Source organism: Danio rerio, chromosome 22, assembly GCF_052040795.2.
Source record: "Danio rerio strain M-AB ecotype USA chromosome 22, GRCz13ab, whole genome shotgun sequence".
Taxonomy (NCBI): domain Eukaryota; kingdom Metazoa; phylum Chordata; class Actinopteri; order Cypriniformes; family Danionidae; genus Danio; species Danio rerio.
Genome location: NC_141042.1, coordinates 41,870,001 through 41,891,225, shown reverse-complemented (window position 1 = coordinate 41,891,225; position 21,225 = coordinate 41,870,001). Strand labels below are relative to the sequence as shown.

The 21,225-nt window shown below is 39.0% G+C and overlaps 1 protein-coding gene and 1 long non-coding RNA gene across 37 annotated transcripts in view; one reads left to right on the top strand and one right to left on the bottom strand.

The window, feature by feature from the left end:
• anos1b (anosmin 1b) overlaps positions 1 to 21,225 on the bottom strand; it is a 347,052-nt gene that overhangs the window by 219,069 nt on the left and 106,758 nt on the right. The window lies entirely within an intron of this gene.
• The window catches only part of LOC137488979 (uncharacterized), a 131,038-nt gene that overhangs the window by 92,547 nt on the left and 17,266 nt on the right, over positions 1 to 21,225 (top strand). For 33 of the 36 annotated variants that reach the window (XR_015522400.1, XR_015522425.1, XR_015522417.1 and 30 more), the window contains one exon: positions 15,922 to 17,387. The exons of 1 other annotated variant lie outside the window; for it this stretch is intronic. This is a non-coding gene — a long non-coding RNA (uncharacterized LOC137488979). Of the gene's footprint in view, positions 1 to 15,921; positions 17,388 to 19,888; positions 19,988 to 21,225 lie in introns of those variants that run through there. 2 more of the 36 variants (XR_015522406.1, XR_015522407.1) reach the window with 2 other exon arrangements.

The window sequence follows — 21,225 nt, the reverse complement described above, 5'->3', positions numbered from 1 at the left end:
TCACCCACCCATACATCTATCTACCCATTCATTTATCTATCCATCCATTCACCCATCCGTCTATCCATCTTCTCATCCATTGATCTATTCATTCATTACCCCTCCATCCATTCACACATCTATCCACACATCCATCCATCAATTCACACATCTGTCCACACATACATCCATCTACTCATCGATCTTGTCTGTCTATCTCTCCATCTATCTCCATTGATTCATCTATCCACAAATCTATTTGCCTGTATTTTCTCCGGCGTTTTCTCCAGACAGATGAGTGATGTTTGAGTAAATGAGTAAGTGCTGATGATTAGAGCTAAACCTGCTCAACACTTGACAGCTGAAGCTGATAAGAAGATCTCAGCTCATTCAGAACTAATGTCTGTGGATAGGGATCTCATGCTGATATGCAGTGCCACACATAGAGCTGAGCTGCAGTGTGTGTTTCCAGTTTGGCATGCGACCACAAGGACTGTCAGACCCTATAAAATCCACATCACTGAAAAACACAAGCGCGCATTAAAAACAGGAGGAATTCAGAGAAATGCGTTGCTTTTCCTCCTGTTGCAGTGACGCCTCATGACAAGCCAAGAATATTTGCTCCAAGGTGAGACTCTTGGCTTTACACCACAATCCAGTCTTAGGTTGCAAAAACTCTATGCATTTATTCATAAAGCTCATTGTTTTGGGGGGTATATGATATATCATATTTGACCTACTGGGCAGAAATCTGCTGAAGTTTTTTTTTTTTTGCTTGCTTCAGGCTCGTTGTTATACATAGTGCATTATATAGAAAGGAAGAACGATAATATGAAAAGCATGACGATTATTTATCTGAAGAAATACAGCGCTCTACTTCACCACCATGTCCATTAGTGATTACAGTGTGTTTTAGTTTATTTCCACTTAACAGAGTGTCGTTTAAGAGTTTTCTAATAGTTCTAATAAATCCATAAATGGAGATAGTCAACCACAGCTGTAATCATAATCAAAACCATAAGTGATTACATTTTAAATAAATAATCAAATAATTGCACAACTTTGACAAATAACCACAATAAACAGATTTGTTCATTTATTTCTTTATTTTATTTTGCTATATTTACTTAGTTCAGTGTATTTAATATGAAGCTTTTAGGCTACATATGCTTTCATTTTTAATGATTTTTATTTTTAAAGCTGCTATATTTGTTTAATGTATCTGTGTGCACTGTGTATATATTTTATGTGTATATAAATACACACATGCATACATATCCTTCAGAAAATGACACACATACAAACACACACACACACACACACACATATATATATATATATATATATATATATATATATATATATATATATATATATATATATATATATACAGTTGAAGTCAGAATTATTCGCCCCCCTTTGGATTTGTTTTTCTTTTTAAATATTCTCCAAATGATGTTGAACAGGTTGAGGAAATGTTCACAGTGTGTCTGATAATGTTTGTTCTTCTGGAGAAAGTCTGATTTGTTTTATTTAGGCTAGAATAAAAGCAGTTTTTAATTGTTAAAACAGCATTTTAAGCTCAATATTATTCGCCCCTTTAAGCTATATTTGTTTTGGATAGTCTACAGAACAAACCATCGTTATACAATAACTTGCCTAATTACCCTAACCTGCCTAGTTACCCTAATTACCCTAGTGAAGCCTTTACATGTCACTTTAAGCTGTATAGAAGTGTCTTGAAGAATATCTAGTCTAATATTATTTACTGTCATCATGACAAAGAGGAAATAAATCAGTTATTAGAGATGAGTTATTAACACTGTTATGTGCAGAAATGTGCTGGAGAAATCTGCTCTCCGTTACACAGAAATTAGAGAAAAATAAACAGGGTTGCGAATAATTCTGACTTCAATTCTGTATCTTACGTCAAAAAAAACTTTTATTTTTGACGCAATTAGTCATGATTAATCTTTGCACAGCACATTTTTATATTTTGTAGATTTCGAATGTTTGAATCAGACAGATTTGCTCCTCAGTGTTTGGACTTTCAGCAGTGAAGATTAAACCACTCTGGGGTGCGTTTCCCAAAACCATCGTTAGCCAACTACGGTCGAAAGTTGCGTCGTTACAAACGTAGTTTGTTGATTTGCCATTCCCCAAATCTGTCGCTCTAATGAACATTCGCAAACTGCCTCGCAAACTTGAGCACTCACAAGTATACCTCTAGAGCTTTAGAAACAGAGTTCCTGTCTGTGTTCTATTCCCACTTATCCCCCCTATGCCCTATTCATTTAGAACATTCTAACATTCATACTGGGAATGATTAAAAATAATAAAGCATTAAGCTCATCTCTCTTAGATGACTATTTTCACAGTTCAGTTTTAGCGATCTTCATGTTTACTATTGTGCTCCCTTCGCAGTGCACTTTGAAAACATTGATGTCATTTTGAACACAGCCTCATGGCGAAAGCTACAGGTGACCTGTTATTTACAAGTTTATGTTCCGTCTCCAAAGCTTGTGAAAACAAAAATACAGTAACATAACTGTTATTAATGTGTAGTTTAGACAGGATAGCGGTTGTCAAGCTCAGTCTTCAGCTTATCAGTGACTCAACAGGCTACAGTATGCTGTCATTATAATAACAGTAAAGCAATGAGACAACAGGAGAATTAAATACGCAGCAGTGTGTCACAATGGGAGTGTAATATGTGCACCGTGAACGTTACTTTTGTCTAGAGTTTGCAAGTGAATATAAATCTGCAGTTCCTCTATAAGATTTCCCACAGTTTTCAGCTCAGAGGGTGGGGTTTGACTGAAATATCTCCATCCTTGTAAACAGTCCTGTAACCTGTTGGTGCATGCGGCAGGAACCTGACTCAGCTCTTTACGTCTGATTGAGCGTTTCATCAGTCTGACACAATTAATCAACGATTAATCTGACCGCATGTCATCGCACTGAAATACAGGTGTCATTGTTAATCACTGTTTATCAAAAAATAATGCGGTTGTAGGGGAGAAACCTGTGACGTGCTTGATGAGGAAGATAAACAATGCGATAAAGGAGACACAGTTGAAGTCACTTATTATTTTATGGTCAATATTATTAGCCCCCTCAGTGCTAACCACTAAGCCATCATGTTGCAAAAGGCAAAACAAACTAGTTTAAAACATGGACACAATCAAGCAAGTCAAGACAGGATAAAGAAGCAAAAAAATATGGGTGTATATCTAAATAAAGCATGGCAAAACAAAAACAAATAATAAAGTATAACAGAGCAAGAGAAGATGGGGAAAATTATATATTTATTGGCCATAAAAGTGCAACAAAACAATCGAAAAAAAGACAAAACAAACAGAAAATACAGATTTCCTCTTAAAAACAGTAGTAATGAAGCGGACATTTGCTTTGGCTTCATAAGCAAACAAACAAAAAAAAAACACACACACTGCCCCATTACAGGCAACAGTAATGAAGTAGACAGTTGCTGCTTCGACTTCATAAAAAGAAAAGAGATCAACAAAACTATAAACATGAAAAAAATAAAAGCAAAACAAGCAATATCAAAAGAAAAATCAGTATATTATATAATGTCTGTATATATATGATTATATGTTTATTTGCCTTAAAAGTGCAACAAAACAAAAGGAAAAGAAAAAAAACTAAACAAAAAAACACAGATTTTCTCTTAAAACAGTAGTAATAAAGCAGACATTTACTTTGGCTTTGTAAACAAAATAAAGCAAAACAAAACAGCAAATAAAAAAAGGCAGAGAAAAAAAAACAAACAAAAACAACTTAAATTTAAACATGAAAACAAACGCAACAACAAAAAAAAAGGACAAAAAAACTAAATATAAACGAAATTACACAGATGCCCTCTGTTTATTTGCAAACAAAACAAAACCAAGCAAAGCAAAACAAACAATAAAATACAGCAAAGCAAGAAAAGACTACATCAATTATAAATAAATGAAACAAATTTAATTTGCCTTAAAAGTGTAACAAAACAAAAAGAAAAGAAGAAAAAAAACACAGATTTCCTCTTAAAACTGTAGTAATGAAGCAGGCATTTGCTTTGGCTTTGTAAACAAAACAAAACAAAACAGGAAATATAAATATGAAAACAATCAAAGCAAGATAAGACAGGACAAAGAAAATGAATAAAAACAAGATTTTCTCACAGATTTTCTCTGCTTAATTGCAAACAAAACAAACAATAAAATGTGGCAAAGCAAGAAAAAAGGAAATAAATAAATAAAACTATTTTTATTTGCCTTAAAGGTGCAACAAAACAAAAGAAAAAGAAGAAAAAACTAACCAAAATAAAAAAAACACAGATTTCTTCCTAAACAGTAGAAATGAAGCCGGCATTTGCTTTGGTTTTGTAAACAAAAAAAAAAAAACAGCAAATGAAGAAAAGGCTGAGCAAAAAAACTAAACAAATGAAAAATATGAACATGAAAACAAACACAACAACAAAAAAGACAGAACAAAAAAACTAAATATAAACAAAAACACACAGATGTCCTCTGTTTACTGGCAAACAAAACAAAACCAAGCAAAGCAAAACAAACAATAAAATACAGCAAAGCAAGAAAAGACTAAATCAATTATAAATTAAAAAAAAACTTTTATTTGCCTTAAAAGTGCAACAAAACAAAAGAAAAGAAGACAAAACAACCCGAAGGCACACAGATCCCCCCATTAAAAGCAGCAGTGATGGAGCAGGCCGTTTCTTTGGCTTGATCAGAAACGCTCAATAATAGCGCAGGAGTTTGTGCAGATTTCATTACCGCGCACCAACCTGCCACATCATTCAGCGCAACACAAAGCAAAACAGGAGCCCAAACGCCCCGGGGTGGCAGTGACCCATTCTGCCATCAGCCAAACACATTCACCACACGCTCCCCAAAACTCTTCCTCCTTCCTCCTCTTCCACTGGGAACCCTTTGCACGGGGAATAGGAACTAATAAAATCAGGCGCAGGAAGAATGAGCCAAAGTGGGCTATTGAAAGCCGTCCCGGACTGAGTAAAAGTGTCATTGTTGGGCTCTTTTGAGGGCACCAGCGGGGGTAAAGCGGGTCACGTGGGGGGAAAAGCAGGGAACTATAGCAGAGCTTCGTGTGCTTCTGGAGCGCTTTGAAGTCAAAGAAAGCAGACTCATCGATCATTAATTTAAAGCCTTTTACCTCTTTTACTCTTTCTCTTTTCTCAGGCCGTTTCCCTGCTCCTGCTCTTGTGTGAAGCGCTTCACAAAAACATTAGGTCTGACTGAACACGCACTTACCCTGATGAAAGAAAACTGCAGGAAATGAGCTGGATAGAGCTGAAGGCAGAATTATTCACCCCCTGTATATCTTTTTCCCAATTTCTGTGTAGCGGAGAGCAGATTTCTCCAGCACATGTCTAATCATAACAGTGTTAATAACTCATCTCTAATAACTGATTTATTTCCTCTTTGTCATGATGACAGTAAATAATATTAGACTAGATATTCTTCAAGACACTTCTATACAGCTTAAAGTGACATGTAAAGGCTTCACTAGGGTGAGTAGGCAAGTTGATTACCCCAGAAGTATAGCTCTATCACTGTTTAAAGTAAAAGAAAAAAACAAGATCATACTTTTATGATGTTAGTTTTAATACATTAAAAAAATTGTAATTAAAATTAAAACCGTTACACCCCTAATATATATATATATACACGGCTGATAGGAGGCGTGCGTTGGCTCAAAGCCACAGGCCGAGTGCCTTGGTGTCCCACCAGTGACAATATACAGCCACATCGCACTGCTACGAGTGCGATATTGAATTTATACAACAATCATTCATTCATTTATTTATTTATTTATTTGTTTATTTATTTAACTATTCATTGATTTAATCAATCATTTATTTAAATATTCATTTATTCATTCATTTATTAAACTATTCGTTGATTTAATCAAGCATTTATTTAAATATTAATTCATTCATTTATTAATTCATTAAATTGTTCATTAAAGCATTCACTCATTCATTCAATAATTCAATCATTTATTCAATCATTATTTATCTATTCATTCATTGACTTAATCATTAATTTATTCAACTGTTAGTTTATTCATTCATTGTAATTTGTTAAATCCTTCATTTATTCGATAAATAATTATTCATTTATTTATTCATTCAATAATTTATTAGTGCAATCATTCATTAAATCATTTACTCATTCATTCAATAATTCATACACTTATTCATTCATTAATTCATTTATTCATTAATTTATTTAACTGTTCATTCATTTAATCAATCATTTATTTAAATATTCATTCATTCATTCATTTATTTATTCATTTATTTTACTATTCATTGATTTAATTAATCATTTATTTAAATATTCAATATTATTCAATAAAGCATTCACTCATTCATTCAATAATTTCATCATTTATTCATTCATTCATTTAATCATTTGTTCATTTATTTATTCATTCATTGAGTTAATCATTAATTTATTTAAATATTAATTTATTCATTCATTGTAATTCGTTAAATTGTTCATTCATTTATTCGATAATTAATTAATTAATTCAATATTTTATTTATTCATTCATTCATGAAATCATTGACTCATTCATTCAATAATTAATTTATTCATTCATTTAATCATTCATTTATTTAAATATTTATTTATTCATTCACTCTTTCATTAAATCATTCACTCATTCATTCAGTTATTCATTCACTCATCTATTCAGTAATTCATTTATTTATTCATTCATTCATTCATTTAATCATTCATTTATTTAAATATGTATTTATTCATTTATTCATTCACTCATTCATTAAATCATTTACTCATTTATTCAGTAATTCATTCATTCATTTAATCATTCATTTATTTAAATATTTATTCATTCATTCACTCATTCATTAAATCATTCACTCATTCATTCAGTAATTCATTTATTCACTCATTCAATCGTTTATTAATTAATTAATTTATTATGTATTCATAAATTACACATGAATAAAATACAATTATTTGGGTAGTTTATTAAATAATAGAAATAATTCTTGTGGCGACACGGTGGCTCAGTGGTTAGGACTGTCACCTCACAACAAGAAGGTCGCTGGTTTGAGTCCTGGCTGGGTCAGTTGGCGTTTCTGTGTTAAGTTTGCATGTTCTCCCTGTGTTGAGGTGGGTTTCCTCCGGGTGCTCTGCGGTTTCCCCCACAGTCCAAACACATGCGCTATAGGGGAACTGAATAAGCTTAACTGACTGTAGTGTATGAGTGTGTATGAGCTTGAATGGGATTTTCCCAGTGTTGGGTTGTGGCTGAATGGGCATCCGCCTAGCAAAACATGTGCTGCTATATGCATATGCTACCACAATGAAGCGTTATAAATGAAAATAGGAGTTTTATAAACAAACATATAAATCATAGAAGCATACTGAACACTTCCTGTCAGGTGTTTTGAGGACAGCTGTAGCAAAACTCTGCAGGACCAGCTTTGTTGACCCGAGCATTAACTACTGCATTCAATACAAAACCTTTCCATGCAGACGTGTGTAAGAAGCTGATTTGGTATTTGTTATGATGCACTCAGCACTCCAATTCACTCACTCTCTTTCCATCCCTGCTTTAAGTGCACTGTAATAGTGGACTAGTAGGGAATAGTGAATGAGGGTACAGGAGACAGCTCTTACAGCAGGCTGGACTCCTCTAATCTCTGTGCGAGCCGTGTGGTCTGATTTCCCTGAGCTTCACCTCTCTCTGATCAGTGTAAATGACTGTAGAGATCAAGCGGGGGTCATGGGGAATGAGTTCTCTTCATGTCTGATATCTGCACTGCTGATCTGGCCTGTGATTTCATGCAATCACACACAGCGTTCGGGTTTCCAGGAACACGTGTGTTTTCACGGAGCCGATCTCTGAAGCTTTCATCTGCGTCCACTGTCTGCTGCCGCTCACTTCACTCGGACATCTCAGAGGAGACTCGACATTAGTGCTGTGTTTGGGGATTTTAGAGTGGAGCAACTTTCTCTGAACCTACAGGTCTAATACTGTTCCTTTTTACATGATGTAAAATAAATGTTGGATGTTTTTAAAGTGTGCAGGTTTCCTCACAAAATACCACACAACTATCTGAAACTGACCCTTTTAGGCTGTGGTCCTAATTGTGCTGTTGCTTTAAATTCAAATGAGATTGTGCTCTTTTTTAAAAGAGGGCGGAGCTATTAAAGCCTGTGTGTCAGCATAGTGGCAGATTCAAAAACAACACTAACGTCCAATGCTAATGAGGGAGAGATTGTGTGATTATAATATTCATTCATTTAATTTTCGGCTTAGTCCCTTTATTTATCCGATGTCGCCACAGCGGAATGAACCACCAACTTACCCAGAAGATGCTTTACGCAGCGGATGCCCTTCCAGCTGCAACCCATCTCTGGGAAACATCTTTAGCCTAGCCAATTCACCTGTGGGGGAAACCAGAGCACCTGGAGGAAACCCACGTGAATGCGGGGAGAACATGCAAACTCCACACAGAAACAGCAACTGACCCAGCCGAGGCTCGAACCAGCGACCTTCTTGATGTAAGGCGACAGCACTACCTACTGTGCCACTGTGTCACCATGTAATTATGATAAAATAAAATTTATTTGTTTTTACCGTTAATATTATTTTTATTATTCTTATTACTACTTCTACTACATATAGCAACTCTTTAATCATTAAAACAATAATAGAAATGTTTATATTTTGGGTTAGTTTACAATATTTTATTGTTTTGGGCCTGACGATCAGGGTTGTCGTGGTCCTAACCTTCCACCACCACACGTTTCACAATGCACCAGCCCATTGCGACGATAGGGCCCGCAGGAGAATGGTCACACATCGTTCCTTCAGACTAAGTCTGGCCGGGTTCTGTGGGGAAAAAACCACAGGCACTTGCATACGAGCCCCAACCACAGGCCTGACTCCAGGGTTGGACGTATGGATCCGATGTACCAGTGCATTATGGTAAAGGAGCTGAGCCGAAAGGCAAAGCTCTCGATTTACTGGTCAATCTACGTTCCTCCACTTACCTACAGTCATGAGCTTTGGATCTAAGATCTCGGATACGGGTTTCCTTCGTAGGGAGGCAGGGCACACTCTTAAAAACAGGGTGAGGAGCTCTGTCACCTGGGAGGAGCTCAGAGTAGAGCCGCTGCTTCTCCACATCCAGAGAAGTCAGCTGAGGTGGCTCGGGCATCAGTTTTGGAGGCCTCCTGGACGCCTACCTAGGGAGGCGTTCCAGGCATGTCCCACCAGGAGGAGGCCTCGGGGATGACCCAGGACACGCTGGAGGGACTATGTCTCTTGTCTGGGCTGGGAACTCCTCGGGATCCCTCCGGAGGTGCTGGAGGAAGTGTCTGGAAAGAGTGAAGTCTGGAATTCTCTCCTAAGACTGCTGTCTCCGCAACCCAGCCCCGGATGAAAATGATCAACCGGAAGTGGATGAAAATGACATGACTATATTTTAAATAATCATGCAATAGGCTATGTTTGTATGATATGATTGTGGTATTTGATTATTTGTCATGGTAGTAGTTTATCTGAATATTGATGGAAGCAAATGCAAACATGAGAATATTCATACAGACAAATTAATCATAACGGTAAAACAAGTCCAAAGCTAACTTTACATCCGATAAAGACTAAAACATGTATAAAATGCATAGTTTCAGCTTTTATTCATTCATTCATTTTCTTGTCGGCTTAGTCCCTTTATTAATCTGGGGTCGCCACAGCGGAATGAACCGCCAACTTATCCAGCAAGTTTTTACGCAGCGGATGCCCTTCCAGCCGCAACCCATCTCTGGGAAACATCCACACGCACAATCACATACACACACTCATACACGAAGGACAATTTAGCCTAACCAATTCACCTGTACCGCATGTGTTTGGACTGTGGGGGAAACCAGAGCACCCGGAGGAAACCCACACCAAGGCTCGAACCATCGCCAACTGAGCCGAGGCTCGACCCAGCGACTTTCTTGCTGTGAGGCAAATGTGCTACCCACTGCGTCGCCCCGTTCCAGCTATTATTTAATACTAAAACAAAATGGCAAACATTATTGGCCCAAAACAGCATTGTGGATGTTCAAGATTAAGAAGAAGTAGTTTTTTTTCAAGTTTTGTCTGATTGTCTTTTCTGATATTCCCTGTATATTCAACTCGCGTGATCAGACTAGTCCTTGCTAATCACGCTAATAAGCTCACGGAAGACACATTTTACAAGCCAAAACCTTTGACCCAGTTTAAGATCACATCACAGAAGAATCTGCTTCATCTAATAAAACCCCGGCAGTTAATAAAATGACAGATTTGATAAGAGCAAGACCGTTATGAATGGTTTTCTAATGCATTGTTATTGCGGCACCTAATAGCACCTAATAAAAACCTGCCTCTTTACCGAGACCTTGTTTAGAGGTTAACTATATTTACCTGCTTCCTGCTTCACCAGATGTGCTTGTGCATTCGGAAGTTTGTTAATGTGACCTCATGAAAATATAGACGATAAGAAATGATAGAGCTTTTAAATATAGCTAGTCTGGATGGTTAGAATGGGGATATTCTAGCATCCAAGTACTTAAATACAATACAAGCCAAATGCAACATCGTTATTTTGGTAATGTGGAGCTAAATTAAAGCATTTTCATGACCATGAGCAATTGCTGTGCTGCTATGCTAAAAATAAAAAATCCGACTTTGCATCTAAAAACAGCTTAAATATAATGGATGATGTAATGCTGTGCAACATGGTGTTCCTTGAATAACACTCTTGCGGTGTACAAAAAAAGCTAATACCTGCTTGAATTTACCTAGCTTGGCTGTGACACTAGAGAACATGGATGGTGGCTGGTAACAAGACCAATTAAATAGTAGTTGGGTCAAACTTTGAGGAAAATCAGCTTACACTCGATTAGACCTAAACATAATTTAAGGTTGGTTTAAGATGAAGCCCCTTGCTCCATTGTGCACAATGTGGTTAGATGGTAATCCGTGCTTTGAGAACTCTTGGGTCTCGGATGGTCTTCAAATAAGCAGTGCGGGTGAACATACTGTACATAGCATGAAAACGAGTGTTGCCATGACCCTGCAACACTTGTGAAGGTCAGGGTCTGGCAGAAAGCTTTCTGCACCAGCAGAGATCTGAGTCTAAAACCAGGCCAAGACACTGCAATATTCCATTTCCCACCCTTCCAACCCCATTATACCTGACTGACCTGCCCATGTAAATATTTGCCTCGGAAACCACCATCACAGTTGGAGACACGGCCGTGATTTCACCAGGGGCCTGGATTACTGTCGGATATCACGTTTGGCACATCAGTGCTGTACCTCCACCCTGCTTTCAAGTGGCTGAGGAAGAATGTCTCCAGAGATGAGCGCTTTATTCTAAAAGTGCAGCTAAAGCTTTCCTGGGCGCTGTCCCAAATCACGCCCTCAGAACTGGTAGTGCAGAGTTCACACTTTGATGACCTTTCTCTGGAAGGTAATGCTGGGTATCCGTTGGCTGTTTAGGCTGTGTCTGGGGAAATGGAGTCACAGCCTTTGGGCAGCATTCCGAGTCAGAGTGCAGTTTATGGTCCTTTCCCAATCTTGTTTCCTCTCTTTGCTTTTATAACTTTTCCTCAACTCCGTATAACAAAGACAAACAGGTCAAAATGAGAACAGGTGAAACTCTGATCAAGGACAAGTACAGTAAGAGGCATTTTTTATGCCATGCACAATAGAACAGTGGGGAGATGACAGAAAAGTATTGAGCAGATAGAGGAGAGTGGGGCTGGCAGAGAAGGGGGGGGTTAACAATTAAATTCCACTTTAATTCTGCAGTGCTTTCACCATGTAGACTGTGTCAACGTAACTTAACGTAGATGAAAAGAGTAAAAAACAATGCTATTTAAAATCGTGGAACATTCTAGGGGTGAGAGCTTCCACTTGGATGACACAACAGCAGCCATACTGCGCCAGACCACACACCACAATTGGTGGAGAGGAGACAGAGTGATGAAGCCAGCTATGATAAGGGGATGGTTAGGAGGCCAGTGGGCAAATTTGGCCAGGACGCCAGGGTTAAATCTTGTTTTCGAAGGACATCCTGGGATTTTTAACAACCACAGAGAGTCAGGACCTCGGACGTCTCATCTGAAAGACGGCGCTCACTGAGCAGTGTAGAGTCCCTGTCACTATACTGGGGTATTTGGACTCACACAGACCACAGGTTGGGCGCCCCCTGCTGGCCTCACTAACACCACTTCCAGCAGCAACCTAGCTTTCCCATGTGGTCTCCCATCCAGATACTGACCGGGCGCAGCCCTGCTTAGCTTCAGTGGTAGACTCTCTGTGGTTGTTAAAAATCCCAGGATGTCCTTTGAAAAAGAGTAGGGGTTTAACCCTGGCATCCTGGCCAAATCTGCCCACTGGCCTCTGTCCGTCATGACCTAATAACCATCCCCAAATTCCAATTGGCTTCATCTCTGTCTTTTCCTCTTTGAGTGCCCAGAAAAGCGCTATATAAATGTAAGGGATTATTATTATTATTATTATTATTGCAGTCGTGACACACCAACATATCTGGCCCAGTTCAGGCCCAGTTATGAGTTATTAACTTGGCTAAGACTTGGCCCAGATATGGTCCATGTTTGGCTCCTCTCTGGAAGCTAGACTTGGTCCAGTCGTCTCCCATAATTCACTGCGGCATATGGGCCGAGCTAAAGCTGACTGTGTAGGCCAGAGCTGGGCCAGAGATATTTTGCTCCGTGGGTATCATTGTTAGTCAATATGCTGTGGCCCAGGTTAGCACTGTCTTCCCACAGCAAGAGGACCTTATTTGAGTTCCACGGTTGAGCCAAGCAGGCCTTTCTGTTTGGCTCTCCAGTTTCCCCCCCTAATCCAGAGACATGCAGGTCAGAAGAATTGGAGACACTAAATTGCCTGTAGGTGTGAGTGCACATGAATGTCTGGTTTATCCCAGTAATGAACTGGCCATCTGTCTGAGGTGTTTCCCTACTTTTGGCCTGACTTGCTGAACAGGTTCCAGATAGCTTTATTAGTTATGTATTATAAGATTTAAGGTACAAAAAATAAGGTACAAAACCTGCTACTGAGGTGGCGCCTCACAAACTAATTAAAAACTGAGTTCCTAATTTATTACTACACATAGGGTCCATATTAATACTTTGTATTGTTGTACATACAGTATGAGTACCTAAAAATACAAAGGTGTACTGTTTGAAAAGACTCAGTCATTCATTCATTTGTTAATTTTCTTGTCGGCTTAGTCCCTTTATTAATCCGGGGTCGCCACAGCGGAATGAACCGCCAACTTATCCAGCACGTTTTTACGCAGCGGATGCCCTTCCAGCCGCAACCCATCTCTGGGAAACATCCACACACACACACATACACACACACTTATACACTACGGACAATTTAGCCTACCCAATTCACCTGTACCGCATGTCTTTGGACTACGGGGGAAACCGGAGCACCCGAAAGAAACCCATGCAAACGCAGGGAGAACATGCAAACTCCACACACAAACGAGGTTCAAACCAGCAACCTTTTACTGTGAGGCGACAGCAATACCTACTGCGCCACTGCTTTGCCCGTTTGAAAAGACTTCAGTATCTTTATTTCTTGAAGTGATGTATCCACAAAGCAACACTCTACAAACTCTTCGAAAATATTAACACCTGCAATTAAGTCACTAGGATGAAGGTAAAAGGCAAATCAATCAACACACAATAAAAAAAACAGAAACCAGTCATGACATAATGCGATGACTTGTATGAATACAATCTAAACATGACAAATCTGTGCAATAACAGTATTGCACAATGTTAAAATTCGACAGTACGTGAATTATGTGTACCTTCGACACTAAGACGTTGCTCTTAGAGTACGTGCATTTGCACACAGAGACGGTAAGGCAGTTATGCTGTTTGAAGGACAGCCATGCTATACTATTTTGTCTTTAAAAGACTGTGAGCTGTGATTAAGAATGGCCACAATCACCTCACCATAATCAGTTTAATGACAAACATATGGCTGTGCGGAAGATGTTAAAGGGGACAATAATGTTTACAGTACTGTAGGTTTGCTGAAATCATGATCAGCTGTATTTTTAAATAGACATAAATTATTTGACTCATATAGAAGCAAATCATCAAAGAGCACAAAGGGAATTAACTATGTGTACTACGTAAGTCTCCTGACATAAAAATAAATAAATAAATTCTGACAGACAAAGAAATACAGTATATTGCCAAAAGGTTTGGGGCGTATGCCTTTTATGTGGACATGAATATTAATGACATTTTTTTTTGCCTTTTGCAATATGTACTATTTATATAACTATAAAAATAAAATATTACTTTAGACTTTAATGATGAGGAAGATTACTGATTTCTCCTGCGCCCCACTGTTTATTATTTTTATTTTTTTATTTATTTACTTTATTTATTTATACAGGGACAATGTACAACATGACATGTTGTGCCAGAGTTAGCTATAAAGCTAATTTACATCTGTTTATAACCAGCTCTTACTCCTCTGCACCTCAATTGACTCTCCTGGAGTCCTTCCAATATTTCCCAAATGATGTTGAACAGATTCAGGAATTTTTCACAGTACTTCGGATAGAATAAAAGGTCATTTTACTAGCCCCCTTGAGCAATAATTGTCAATATTTGCCAACATGGAGCCAACATCTTAAACCAGGGTCATATTGACGTAAAAAAAAATCTATGGCAACCAAAATCCGACGTCTTATAAAAGTCATAGTAGTAACGTCCACACAACGTCAAGTGGTGACACCATTAGATGTTAGCTGTGTCTCATTTCAGATGAAGGATGTAGACTTCCATGGTGAGTCCACACAGGCCGAACCCAGTGTTTGGAAATGAGCCAATCTAGCAGCCCACGTATAGGACTCAATACCTAGCAACTTCCATTAATAAGTACTAACAAATGTGTTAAGTCATTTCCCCAAAGTGAATTTACTTATATTAAGCAATCTGAAGGCAAAGCAAGTGGAGGATGACCATCCATACGCCCACCAGAGGAAGCTCTCTCCTGAATATTGATTGGGTTCTACCTCAGTTGTACTTCCTGGTAGCCTCCATCTATCAGCAGCAGAAATGTTTCTGTAAGCTTCCCCAGCCTTGTGCCTTGAGACAATCCTGGAGGTCTACAGACAATTCCTTTGTCTTCATGCTTGGTTTGTGCTTTGACATGCACTGTCAACCCTGGGCTGGAGCCACTGCCCCTCTGCCCTCACTGGCTGAGGTGCCCCTCTCACTTTGCGATCGCGTTGAGCACCAGCCCCTGGAAGGGTCTGTGCGCGGGTATGCCTGGACCCTTAAATAGACAGCCGTATGCCTTTTCAGATCATGTGCAATCAGCTGAACTGAGCACAGGTCTAATGAAGCTGCTGGAACATCTCCAGAATGATCAGTGGAGACAGAATGAACCTGAGCTCCATTTAGAGCTTTACGCCAAAGCCTGTCAATACTGATGTACAGGTGATTTTACAGCTGTTTTATTCTTAATAAATTTACAACAATATTAAAAACTCTTTCTCCACATTGTCATTATGGAGGATTGTGTGTAGGAGGGCTAATAATTCTGACTTCAACTGTACATAAACGCATAGAAATATTCATAGTTTAAAAAAACTTAAGGATTTAAGATGCTGATGAGTGTTAAATGCGTTATAACAGTCTTATGAAAACGGTCCATAATAATAATAATAATTGTCTAATGGCTAAAATGAATGCAATCTTGAATGAAGTGTCAGTGCTGTTTGCTCCTGTCAGCTCTCGCTCTCAGTGGGTGGACAGTTTCCTTCAGACCGATCTGCCTGGTTATTGTTTTCTGTCATTGTGTGTTTCCCAGCTTTTGTCAGTCTCTTCTCATTGAGGATCCAGAGATTATCGTCCGCTCAGCTATCAGAGGCACCAGAGAAGAGCAGGAGTCAAAGAGCAGACAGTCACACACAGGTCTTTTCATTCTGCAGGAGAGAAGAGTGTGTGTTATCTGGCCGAACACATACACACACACACACGCACGAGATGTTGAGTTTGGCAGAGCGTGGGAGTGATTAATGTGTGTGTTTCAATCAGCCTGTGACCTGCACCAACACACAACACACAGACTATAATACCTGAAAGGAAAAGCACAGAGTTTCTGGATTAAATATTCATTAAGAGAGTCACAATTCATCCCATTTACAAATATTTCAACTTAAGTAAAAATCAACCCAGGTTCATTCTGAAAACATACCGCTATATACATTCCTGGAGAGCGCCAAATACATTTCAGGAGCTATGTTTTAAATTTTTTTGCAATTTTTGTTTTCGCGACTCCACCAGAGGCTGCTGTGTACACTTTTTCAGATCTCAAATTTCTCAAAACGAGAATTATTTATATTATTCTAGTTAGACTTCTAGTTGATCATTTAGTAAAGTTTCAGAAGGTGGATTTCTCTGATGGATCATCTGCTGATCTGCATCCCAATCATCACCAATACTGCAGAAGACCTACTGGAACCAGCATGGACCAAGATTCTCACAGAAATCATTCAAGTTTGGTGAAGGAGACATCATGGTTTGGGGTTTATTCAGTGTGAGAGATCTGCAACATCAACAGCCTGAGGTATCAAGACATCTGTGCTGCCCATTACATTACAAACCACAGGAGAGGGACAATTCTCCAGCAGGATAGCGCTCCTGCTCATACTCCAGCCTCCACATCAAAGCTCCTGACAGCAGAGAGTGCTCCAGGATTGGCCAGCCCAGTCACCAGACATGAACATTATTGAGCTGATGAAGGAGGAGGTGTTGAAGATGAACACAGAGACTCTTGATGAACTCTGGGATCCTGCTGAACGCTTTCTTCTTCATTCCAGATGACTTTATTAATCAGTGATGTGAGTCATGTCAGAGATGTATGGATCAGTGATGAGACTTTAGTCTGAGCAGAGTCAGAGCGCACTGTCCTCATCAAATCAGTCAACATCAAGACATGATCAGATTTATTGAGCTCAAATCAGCAAAATCTAGAGGCCTTCACCTTTCATAGACACTTCATCATCAAATCATCAACTAGAAGTCCAGTTTTTACTTGTTAGATAGGCCAGAAGACTTTTGTCATGTAGTGCATACCAAATACAATTAACACCATTAAATAAACAATACTAAAACAGCACTGTCAATGTTGTAACAAGTCAAACACTGTCTTCTAAATTAAAAAGCATAATACAAAAGGCCACACTTTAAACTATGGTTTCATAAGTTAATGATAGTTAATTACTAACATGCACTAATAATGTAAACAAAGGCAAATAAATACTGTAATACGTGTTTTGCTCCTCGCTTGTTTATGTGAGTAAATACAATAACACAAATGAGCATAAAATAAAATGAACACAAATGAATCGGCTGTTCAGACTGTAGATAAAGCTCACATGGAAATCAATGAATGAAATACAAACATCATTTTAATAGAAATATTAACATTCTAGAATAATCCTAGAGCAGAGGATCACAGCAGCAGCAGCGGTGTGTAGTTGTACTGGAGCTTTCATACGTATAAGGTGTAATATCTAGGATTTATATGTGCGGATGGTCATTCCTCATGTCCTCCTTTACTAGATTGGTGTCTCTGTAAAGGTTAATTGCCTCTGCTAATTGTTACCTGAACTAATGTCATCCGGCCTGTGATGTGCGTCACGCTCAGACTCAAACGACCTCCGCCGCTGGTGAAAAGACAGTGTTGAGGAGGACAGTAAGAGCTGAACTCACACTTCAGCTCTATATCATCGCAAAAAACTGCCAACAAATCAAAGAAAATATAATATGCACTTAATATAATGACGTTCGCTGCTTGTTTATTGTACTTATTTAAAATGAGCTGAAACAATGCAATTCTGATTTAGTTTTGTGTCTTTTGGAGGGGGAAACCTTAATAGTTTTAAGTTCAATACACATATACATTTGTAAAAACTAATAACGTGTCGTAATTCCTTCGTGTTGTCCCAACTCAAATTACTGATTTATGTGTAACCCGGAGTGTTTTCAACTCAGGCTCACTCTGAAAACGTATCCCTACATACCTTTCCAGAGCGCCAAATATGCCCCAGGAGCTACGTTTTTTATGAAATGTGTGTGTGTGTGTGTGTGTGTGTGTGTATTATATATATATATATATATATATATATATATATATATATATATATATATATATATATATATATATATATGAGCAATATCACAGGAGTAGCAGTGCGATATGGCTGTATATCGGCACTGGTGGGAGGCGTGCGTTGTGCCTCAGTACCCCCACCAGTGCGATATACAGCCATATCGCACAGCTATGATTGTGATATTGCGTTTATACAATAGTTTGACGACATAATTGTGTATATAAAAACAAAATCAAACATGGAGAGTCTCATAAACCCTTTTGTATGAGGAACTACTTTCTTCCGCGTTGGAATAAAATCATAAGCTGACAGTGAAACAGCGGAGCAAGCATCTTTTAAACTTTAGATCTGTAGTGTCTGCTTTCTGCTGGTTGTATGTGGGCGGAGTAATATGCAAAGGGTAAAGAGGCTGTAGGGGTGCTGATATTACTTTTTTGCTGATATTACTTATTATAGATTCGAGAACAAGACAGAACTGTTGTATATATATATATGAGCAATATCACACGAGTAGCAGTGCGATTTGGCTGTATATCAGGGAGTATACAACAGTTCAACATCACAATCCTGTATATAAGTAAGAAAATCAAACATGGAGAGTCTAAAAACCCTACTTTCTTCCGCTGTTCATTCACATCTGCAGCTGACGTCAGAACAGCAGAAACCTTTACTAATTCACCAACATCACTTTACAGCTAGTGTTTGAATGACCCTGCCAACATGTCTGAAAACCTGGGAGACCAGGGGGGAGAGGGTGTTCGGGGGTGAGGTTGAGAACAGGATGCAGCGGGTTTTTGGCGGCCGCTTCGATCGGGGACTCTACCAAAGTTGGCAATCCGGGGGTGTTTAGTTTACAGAGAGGGGGGTGGGTGAAATTATGGGAGTTTTTTTTAGAAAGAAATACAAACGGGAATTTTGCGGGAGACTGGTCTGAAATATGGGATACTCCCATTAAAAACGTAAGTGTTGTCAGGTGCTTACCAGTTTAATATTGATTTGATCTGCTGTAGTTAGAAATCAGACTGTTATATCGTCTGAGCTTAAGGGCTTATTATGCGGTTCTGTCGCCATCTTTGGGATTGAAAACGTCAACTGTCGTCGACGAGCTCTCTCAGAAATTGTAAATATTTTAAAGAGGGCACTATTCTTACAAATAAACTGCATAGTTGCAATCTAAACAACTACATTCTCCACTAAAAAAGCAGTAATACTTGTTCAACTGTAGTGTCTGCTTGTTGCTGGCTTTATGTGGGCGGAGTAATACACAAAGGAGGTTGTACGGATGCTGCTATATCACGGCTATCAGCCAATCAGATTCGAGATCCAGACAGAACTTTTGTATAAATACATCCAAAGTGCTTCACACTTTGTGTGTGCGTGTGTGTGTGTGTGCGTCTGCAGGTTTGTCTTTTATATTGTGTTTATGTGTTTGCTTATTGCTTGTTTGTGCATGTATATCAGTGTGTGTGTGTTTGTGTGTGCATATGTATGCTAATGTGTGTATTTGTATGTATACGGAGATATCCATGTGTATTTGAATCAGTATTTGTGTGTATACATGTATATCTATGTGTATATGTGCATATCCATGTGTGTGTTTATGAGTGTATGGATGTGTATTTGTGTGTGTGTGTGTGTGTGTGTGTGTGTGTGTGTCAGGAGCGTGACGCTGCCTCCAGTGGGCCGGGCGAGTTCTGCATGGATGGACAAGAGTGTGTGTTTGATGAGTTTTATCTCCGCTACTCTTTGAGGCTGAAGGTAATGCTGGGCGTTTGCTTATCACACACACGTTTGTTCCTTTTGTTGGCCTGTGATTGTGTGTAAGATGGAGGCCCACATCCGTCTTGTTCTGTCAGTGAGGTTTTGTTTGCTGTCGTTGTTTTGTTGCACCTTCACTACACACAATCACAACATCCACGTCTGCTTCATTCTCAGATCTGCCACACACACACACACACACACACACAGAGCACTGGAGCTGGAATTACCTTACTTTCAGACACTTAAACACACATACACAATTATATATATGGGAGCCCAGTCAAAACCAGCTTGAACCAGGCTGGTCAAGCTGGTTTTAGCTGGTCATTTCACCAGCTAAGACCAGGCTGGAAATGGCTGGAAACCAGCCTGGAAGTGGCCAAAACCCCTCTAAAACCAGGCTGGTCAACCAGCTAAAACCAGCAAACCAGCCTAGGCTGGTTTAAGCTGGTTTTTCAGCAGGAATACAGCCCATAGACATTTAATAACACTTTTTTTAACAACAGAGTAAAGCATCATAGGAAAAGAGATATCCAGGGTCTATTTCTGGATAAGTCCTGGATAATTGGGTTCAGGTGTGGATGAAGTGTACCCCGCTAATGGATCTTACCATGTCTCAGGGGTTTTTGTGGGTCAGAAAGACGTTGGGCTTGATCCTGGGTTGCTCATGAGAGGATGTTTGTAAAGGATTTGAGGTCAGGAAGCTGATAAAGCGAACAGGAGGCGGTTTCTCCTGGAAACACTTGGAGAATCGAGCATTTCATCATGTGATGAAGGCTCACATATGGCCTCCTGTGTCATTAAAACAACAGGGACTTGCGGAGATCACACCTTCAGGAACTCGCTAATTAATGCTGTCATACAGTAGCAGTGTAATCGGCGTCTCGTTTACAGCATTAGTCAGCCACGGTCATCACAACAAAACTAACTCTCTGTGAGCTCATGTTAAATGATTCATTGTGTACCAAACTCCTTAATCAAGCCGTTCATTTCTTTTCAGCTCAGTCCCTTTATTAATCAGGGGTCGCCACAGCGGAATGAACCGCCAACTTATCCAGCAGGTCAAAACTCTAGCGGATGGCTGCTTCTCACTCAAGCCTGTTTATGCTAATGAGGGAGAGATGCTCACTAGTGGGCGGGGTTTTCCCCTTCTGATGACACGTACAAATGGAGAATGTCAATCAAAGTGTTTCTGCAGACGGTTTATATCAAGTCTGACTATAACAGATACACTT